Source organism: Saccostrea cucullata, unplaced genomic scaffold (assembly GCF_032062105.1).
Source record: "Saccostrea cucullata isolate Sc308-1 unplaced genomic scaffold, CSIRO_AGI_Scuc_v1 ctg247, whole genome shotgun sequence".
Classification (NCBI taxonomy): Eukaryota; Metazoa; Mollusca; class Bivalvia; order Ostreida; family Ostreidae; genus Saccostrea; species Saccostrea cuccullata.
The window spans coordinates 331821-340520 of record NW_026934500.1 but is presented as its reverse complement, the minus strand read 5'-3'; the positions used below and the strand labels follow the sequence as shown (position 1 = coordinate 340520).

At 32.2% G+C, this 8700-nt stretch overlaps 1 long non-coding RNA gene across 1 annotated transcript; it reads left to right on the top strand.

Annotated features, from left to right (window-relative positions):
• The first annotated feature begins 5198 nt into the window (after positions 1-5198).
• On the top strand, positions 5199-6239 carry LOC134240862 (uncharacterized). Its single transcript, XR_009986535.1, has 3 exons — positions 5199-5497; positions 5681-5763; positions 6165-6239. It is a non-coding gene; the product is annotated as an uncharacterized LOC134240862 (long non-coding RNA).
• The last annotated feature ends 2461 nt before the right edge of the window (positions 6240-8700 follow it).

Below are 8700 nucleotides of genomic sequence, written 5' to 3'. Positions count from 1 at the left end.
AGCAAACACATCTAAAAATCATCTAGATATTTCTAATAAAAAACAGAACCCCTAAAAAGCTCTATGCAACGAACGACAATCCAAGGCATCCTTACAGACTTATAAGCAGAGACACAAGATCCAATATACTTTGTAATACACAAAATGATTATAGAGAGGACTATTCCCACCACATATCTGTATGCTGAACTTTTCCAGTATATATATTACACAATTCATTTTTTTAAGATCCAACATACTGGAGGGAGAGGCGGGTCAAACATTCATATTCACTGACCATAGTCGTTCAGAATCTACATCTGTCATGGATAATCGTTATAATATTTGCTACATATAATTGTCGATGACTGAGCATTTTCCCTATAAATTTTCACAAAGAATGCATTTTAAAAAAGTCTTCGAAAAGTAAAACAAGAAGTCAAGAAGTTTCAAATAGGGTTGGGACAGAGAGGTCATTTGATCAAGTACAAGGACTTAGAAATCTGCGATGTAGCAGTTTTGAATATCAAGAGTATAATTTCCCTTAGAGGGCTTGCTATAGGGTAAGCAAGGTTCCCAAAGGGGGCGGGGACATGTCGACCTAGAGTCATCCTTCTCCTACAGAGTCACAGTATCAAAAGAGAGGAAGTCAACACGTGGGACCGGGAGAGACTCACTTTTATGTTTCTTGCCCCGTAAAGAAATTGCTCTGGAGAGATACTATACTCTAGGGGGATGCTGCCCTGTTGCAGTCTTGTTTTAAGACTGAAACACTCACTCTCCGATCAAGGTAAAATCTATTTTTAAACCTTATATGACCGTAAAAGAAAGCTTAAACAATAATTGTGCTTTATAAATGAAAGTCATCCCTCTTTCGGGTGAAACATTTAAATTCAAAGTCTCATTTATGGTAGGCATAAACACGGCCAAAAAACCCCACCTTTTCCAATGTTTCTGAGTGTTTAGTAAATTTCTTAATTTAGAAGTATTCACCGGCATGTAGTGACGTCTCACATGAGTGAAAAATTCTCGCATAGGAAGTGAAACAACAAAGAATCAATCGATTGATCAATTGTTTAAATTTTTAAAAAGAACAATAAGTAGGGAAAAAACTTAACCCACCAAAAGATTTTATCACATTAGTATTGTCCATATACAATGTACCTCTAATCGTCTTTAACCACAAAATATATGTTTCTCTACCGTCTCATGCAATCCGTAGTTGAAATCTCGACCTTTGGAACCTGTCTTCTAGTAGTGTAGGAACATCTCGTTAGACCGCTCTACCTCCAAGGTAAGTTAAGAAAAAACGTGTTCATCGATGGCTGAAGAATTCCTTTGGCTATGTCCATAAGAATGGATGTGAGACAGAGTTACAGTTATTTGCAGTTGTAAGTAAAGGAATCCATTGTGAAAAAAAAGATTGTACGTTGTACTTCAAATTGAAATATCACTACAATGTGTATCTGTAATGATAAATTTAAAGTTCATAAAGCTGTATCCCACTTTTATTCTCAATCTCCGTGTACTGTATGGTGGTGCTACAAGAATTCCGCCGCCAGCGAAGGCAAGTTTTTAACTATCCTAACTGGTCGAGCGGTCTAACACCGTTCCTACTACTACTGGAGATATTCCGGAGGTCGAGAATGACCACGACCTGAGGCCGCTGCAGGTATCCTTGTATCGTGACTTTCTCTGTGCTTTTTATGCATTTACGGAATCTTCTGATGAAAGAGAATATTCCAACATTTTACCGTTAGCACCTTCTTATGGGGATTGTGGAGTTTTTACATGATACCGTTTATGTTCATGTATATCCTAAATGGGATATAAGATTACAGTGTAAAAAAAAAAAAAAAATTATTATTTTGACAGAACACTTTTTTAAAAAGATTAACTTTTGGCAAGCAAGTTTTACTGCAACCCTACAGTTTGTTAGATTGATCCCCAGAAAATCAAAATTCCGAGGGATCAAACCTCTAAACAATGGGCATACAGAAAAACTTGTCAACCAAAAGTGTTTCCTTTATAAGTATCTTGATGTGGATTTAGGATATCGATAGCCAAAATACAAATTATCTTTTTTTGCACTGTAAATTATTATCCCATCTGGGATATTATCTCCCAAATAGGCTAGAATGAATATGAAAACTATTCGGCAATGCTAAATGTTTGATATCCTTCCCTTCATGAAGTTTTTCAAGTCAAATTGCATTTGTAGTCCAACCTATTAATTAATCTACTTATTGAACATTGATTATATGTATCTAATATCTTCATTTATATTTCTCTACATATTATCTATCTAAATTAAGATCTATAGCTTACCTTAAGTGTAGGCCTAATATTTTAGGACGTTTTTTAATTATGAAAATCTACATGAAAGCATGTGTATTTCTTGAAAATTCAAAACCTCAGAGATAAAATTATTGACATGTATTTTTCCTAAATTTGAGTAAAGAAAATATTAATCCCAGTAACCATTTCTTTCAAACACAAAAGATTGCAACTAAGTTATAACAGCATTTAAGATTGCAAGTAAATAATAAAAACTTGTGATCTCCATGTAACCAACAGAATTTGAATTCGTGACACTAATACCGCGGTAATATGTGCAGACAAGAGTCAATATCTGGACGGAACACGATAAGACTTTCACAAGCACCGTTATATCTATTGAATGAAGTAAATGTTACGGTCACTACTGACGAAAACCATCATGAAAGGTAGATACTGCTTCATTTTTTTTCTGCTTACGTAAAATGTAGGTAACAATGTAATGAGTAAACAGCAAAGGTCACTGCAAACTTTCCAACCTATTAAAGCCTAGTGTTACATAGATTCCCAATTATTCATTATTCAAATTATTCTTCGTTCTTTATCTTAATATAATATGCAACTTGTTGATAAAGACATAAAATACAACAGCCTATAGATCTAGATTTACATGTACCTCGCTCTTCCTCTTCATGATAAAAATGGTGTTTGAGCAATATTTCCCGAACTATATTTTTTGGAGTGGGGGATATTTTGATTTAAAAATATGCCACTTTGTTGATTTTCTGTGTAATTTTAAACTCAAATACTTATGATCAGCAAGATTAAAAAATTCTCTGCTATGGCATGCAAAGTATTATTTTTAAGAAATCAATTTTTATACAGGGCGACAGAAGAGTATTTTGGCTTCAATTAAATCTTCTAATAAGTAATTTTATTGAATTGAATATGAACAGAAGAAGTTTATAATCCTTTATGTCTTTTTCTTTGAAATTTATTATTAAATCTTTAGAGAAAGTGAAATGTAAGTATTGTTAAATTTAACTCTCTCCCCCTCACTCTCCCTTTCTCGTTTTATAATTTTCAGATGAAATAGTAAAATTGCAACAATTTCTCTCTTCATGAATTATTGCATCTTACCTGTTTTATAATTTTCAGTTAAAATAGTAAAATTGCAACAAATTTCAAACATCGTAATTAATGCTCCATCATGAATTATTGCATCTTACCTGTTTTGCTATTTACAATAGCTTGTATATACGAGGGTTGATCCTTTCTTTCTAAAATTTTTTCGATATGAAAGCATACAATATTGGAAAATTCACCACGTTCCAATTTCAAGGTCACACGTTTCTGAAAATGAATAGTTGTGAACCTATCAGTTTCGTCAAATTAGACATGTCACGTCACGTTTTAGAAGCATCTCACCAAATCGAATACTAATTCTACAAAATGCTGCCCTTTTCTAAATATATTCAAGTATTTTTCACTCATATATCAAAATATTCTCCATCTTTCCATATGATATTCCAATTTCAGTAGCAATGTTTGGAACAGTACGTCAGCCGACAACGTCCATTAACGCGTTTAAATTGTCAAGGGGGATAAACACTTAAAACAAAACCCTCAAAAGACAGCCACACCTTTATGGAAAACCAGTAATGAAATGCATTTTTCCCCAGCCTATGTCAATAATATACGCGTTTAAGACTGTTTTCACAAAACGTATGACTTGAAAATTTGACGTTGTCTAGGTAAATTATCAATTAATAAACTAAATATCCAGCAAAATTGGTAAAACTCTCAAAAAAGGTTTATAAAAGATCAAGCAATCGTAATAATGACATAATTTTCGTTTTCTATAACACATTTTTCTTCTCATTTCAGGTATAAAGAATTAAAATTAAAAAAAAAATGCGTTGACGTCTGTTTCCATTTGGCAACTGCCATGTACAATATTTAAAATATTTTTTTAGCTTGTATATATTAAATAAATAAAATATGAACTTTTCAACATTTAAACTTTTCACATTTTCGACTTCCTCCCAAGAACCACTTGGTCAATTTCAATTAAACTTGCCACAAAGTACTCTCGGGTAAAGGTATTTCAAGTTTGATCAAATTCAATGGAAGGGCATTAAAAAAATTTTCTGTTTAAAATTGCCTTTGTAAACTTAACTCAATACATTCCTTTCAAAAGATTAAAACCACTGTCAATATAATGTTAATTAGAAATTATGCAGGATTAAAATTTGTTCTTAGTCGTAAGTTTTTATGTAAAACAAACCCCAGTTCAGTAGTTAATAGTTTGTAGGGGAGGGGTTATGAATTGAATCTATACTATTTGTGGATACTTCCACATAAAATGTGATCATGGATTTGCTGTTTTTGAAAAAAAAGGTTTTTATCTACAAATTTCTTTGTAAAATTTTGATCACAATATCATATTACCCTATAGATGCTTCCATATACTAGTACCTTTGGGCTTTGGTTCCCAGTCAATTTGTCAGGTGTCCCGGACATATGAAGAGCCCAGATACCTGAATTACCTTGATATCAGTAATATGGCTTATCATATACCATTGGCAATAGTAAGACTAAAAAAAATGCTGCCTTATACCATTCAGTTTTATTGTTTAAATACTTTAATATACGTTAGTTATACTCAATACTTGTTTAAATAAAATTAAAAACAGAATAATTATTTTTTATAATCAACCAAGGCTTATGGTCTTATTCGTACGTTCTTTTGTAAAAGGGCCCCTGATTTCTACTTTTCTTAGCCAAAATGCTCATGTGAGCAATGCGTTCCATGGGTCTCTTGTAATTATTAATACAGCAAAAAATTCTTACCTTGTAAACTTTTGTATATTTGGCCCCTTTTTAACCTGGACTGAATGTCTGTACTATTAATCACTTGAATGGGGACAAAAAAAGAATCTTGTATTAGAGCCTGTAATTGATGTAACTGTTGCCATACTCCTGAGTCTTCCAACAGAGTTTTCATAATCACTATTTTAATAATAATTGAAAGTTTTTCAATCGATAAACTATTACTCCTTCGAGCTGTTTGTTTGACTGCAGTTATATAACTTTATTTGATGAAAAAACACAAATTTCTTTTCCAGAACAGTTAAATTAGTTTCTGTAATTGTAACATATGTCAGCATCACAATCGTATTAATGATTACAGAATTTATAACATGTACCGTGCTTGTTCTCCTACTTCAGTTTGACAAAGGTATGAAATCTTTTTATACTTTTGACATTTTTTGTAAAGCTTACAAAATCTAGGTGTCAATAAGTAAACACTCAATTGTAATTTTTTCGACATTGTAATACTAATATCGATTTTGCAAAACACCAATGTACATAGCTATATTGACTTGAGAACTGGATGACTGGAATAAGAGTTTGAATTTAGGGATTTCCTTGATGTGTCTGCAGTGTAACAACGCAGTACAACCTCGGCACTGTCACACAGTAACCTACTGCGCCGAGGACGAGGTCAGTAAAAAATAATTTTAAAGACATATTTTCACTTTTTTTTAAAGAACATCTTTAGGCTGTTTTATAAGAGTATAGATCTAAAAAATATAACAAGAATTGCAAATTTGTTTCATTTTAGAGCTTTTTATTTTTAAAAATTTATCAGATTCCAGAATTCATATTTTCAAAGTATCAGATACATGAATTTTCTTGACTTGTTTTCTCATAAAACACTATAATCATGATTGGTTAAAATTCGAAAGTAAACACAAAATAGTAGTAGCAATAGAATACAATATTTCTACATTTTCTGTTAGCAAGACGTCGTCTTATAAAAAATTATCATTATAAAATGATCTTATTGACTGTTCTGTGTTCACTCGCAACATTGCTGCTTTTTAGAATTCTCTTCTTAATAGGTGTGTTTTGTTGAAAGAATGGAGTCTATGTTTGGCGTCAGATACAACATGGGTTGTCTCCAAAACAGAGCAAGTACTTTTCTGAGGTTTTTTTTTTTTGACATTTACAATTACTGTTGACATACTTTTTTCTACGGGGTCATAATTCCTCGGAATCTCAACTTCCGTTTAATCCGCGGGTTGAAAAGTACGCGGATTTCTTAGACTGTCACTCTATGCCTTGCATTTATATTAAGTACGCTTGGACAAATTTCCGCGAAAAATATGTGACCGCGTACATAGCGTAAATTAATACCACGCGGAAAAAAGTACTTCTACAGTATTTCACATTGTGTCAATAAGGTTCAATTTTTCTCTTTGCCCAAATTGTAAAAATTCTATTTGTATTCAAGAATCGTTGCATCAAAATTATTAATTTTGCACCTTGAATTAACAAATTGATAACCTTTTTTAAAAATAAGATTCTGAAAAATATTTATTTTTAAAAAGCTGTTGCATATCTAGAATGATATTTTTTGACATTGTATTGATTTTTTTTTCAATTATACACTCAGGTTTGCAGAGAGCAAAACAAAACAAATGTCATAAAAAATAATGGCGAAGGAAACCCCGTTCCGTACACGTGTACTGAGTGTTGTCAGTCCGATCTGTGTAATGCAGAGGGTTGTGGGGAACCAGGTCTGTACACTTACATCCTATAATACCCACTCACAAACCCAACATATTCCTTCTAAAGGCAAACATTTAAGTATTCAGGTATGTTCACTAAACATCCTTTAATATCCACCCACAAACCCACCATATTCTTCCTAAAGGCGAACACAAATTTATAAGTACATGTATTCAGGTATGTACACTATTTAAACTCTATTATACCCACCCATAAACCCAGCATATTCTTCCTTAAGGGGTACCGACCCTCTGATAAGAGAGATAACTTTCGAAGTAAAATACGAAAATTAATCAAAGTTTTCATCATCAGATTTCAGCAGTCAATTTGATCAAGCTTGACTGACATGTGATGCAAACATTACCTTCAATTTCCTTTACCTATACATTTCAAATTGTAATCATTTTTATTGTATTGAACAAAAAAGATTTAGATTCAGTATCAAAAGTCTTTTAAATTAGTTCTATCTTTTTAAGGACCTATTACAAATTGTTTCATGTTTTAAGTACCAAATTTGATTTTTTTTTTCGATTTAAACATTTTTTTCCAACGAAAAAAAATTCATAAGAAAGATAATTCTTGCTACTAGATGTTTTCTTCTCTTAGAACTACATTGCGAAATTGTAAAATTCTGACTTACGAAGCAGCCCTTTATTAAGTTTTCTAATATGAAATTGATAGTCATGATACTAAATATTATTTTCATATACAGCTTCATAATAAACGTGATGACTTTAACTTTTCAATCGTCAACTTTCCTTACTTATGCAGCAGTATACCTCTGCCACCTGCATACGGAGTTTATATCTCTCGGTTGATTCGATACGGAAGAGCATGTTCTGCATATGTACAATTTCTAAAACGAGGTAAGTTACTGACAAACAAGTTGATGAAACAACAATATCAGCTGCCTCCTTTACAGTCATCATTTCGTAAGTAATATGGTCAACACAATGACATTGTCAGCAAATACAATTTACCATTAAGTCAAATGACTGATTTTTCATACTGATTGTAAGTCTATTTTTTACATACTGAGTTGTCCATGGATGTTTTTTGTTATTGTCTGATCAAGACAAGAAGCACACGGCGGGTGTGACCGGTCGACAGGGGATGCTCACTTCTCCATGGCATCTGATCCAACCTGTGATGTTTTGGTATTCAGTGTTTACTCCGCTCCTATTTTGTAATGTGTAAAATAAAATTTTGAGCTTGAAAATAGTTCGTTATCTCCATATATTTCATAAAACTAATATTTTTAATTTTATGCTGTGAAAATAAATCATTATTTTTCCCATCTTCTGCGTTAAGATTTTTTCATATCATGATTCGATATAAAAATCAAATATGAAAAAAAAATAAGCAGCGCTTCATACCTCATATTGTTCTCCATCTGAAGCTGGTGCAATAGATCAAAGTTTTTAAAAAAAAAAAAGTGAAAATTTATATTAGAACAGACGGTTATTAGTTCTTAAGGCGAACATTAAAGTATTCAGGTATATAGTCTAACATCCACAATACCCACAAATCCTACATATTCTTTAATAAGACGAACACTAAAGTATATATAGGTATGTACGCTAACCTCCATAAAACCCATCAACAAATCCAACATATTCTTCCTTATGTCGAACACTAAAGTATTCAGGTATGTTCACTAAACAACTACCAGTGAACGCTCATGACTATTATATCTTCAAAGGCAAACACTAGAGTTTCTAAGTATGTACTGTAAACATCCTCTATATCCTCCATAAACCCATATATCCATTACATTGTAAAGGCCAACACCAAAAGATCACGGTTTGTACATTAATATTATGTACATGATGTACGTGATCCTATGGCTCTAAAAAATTAACCTTT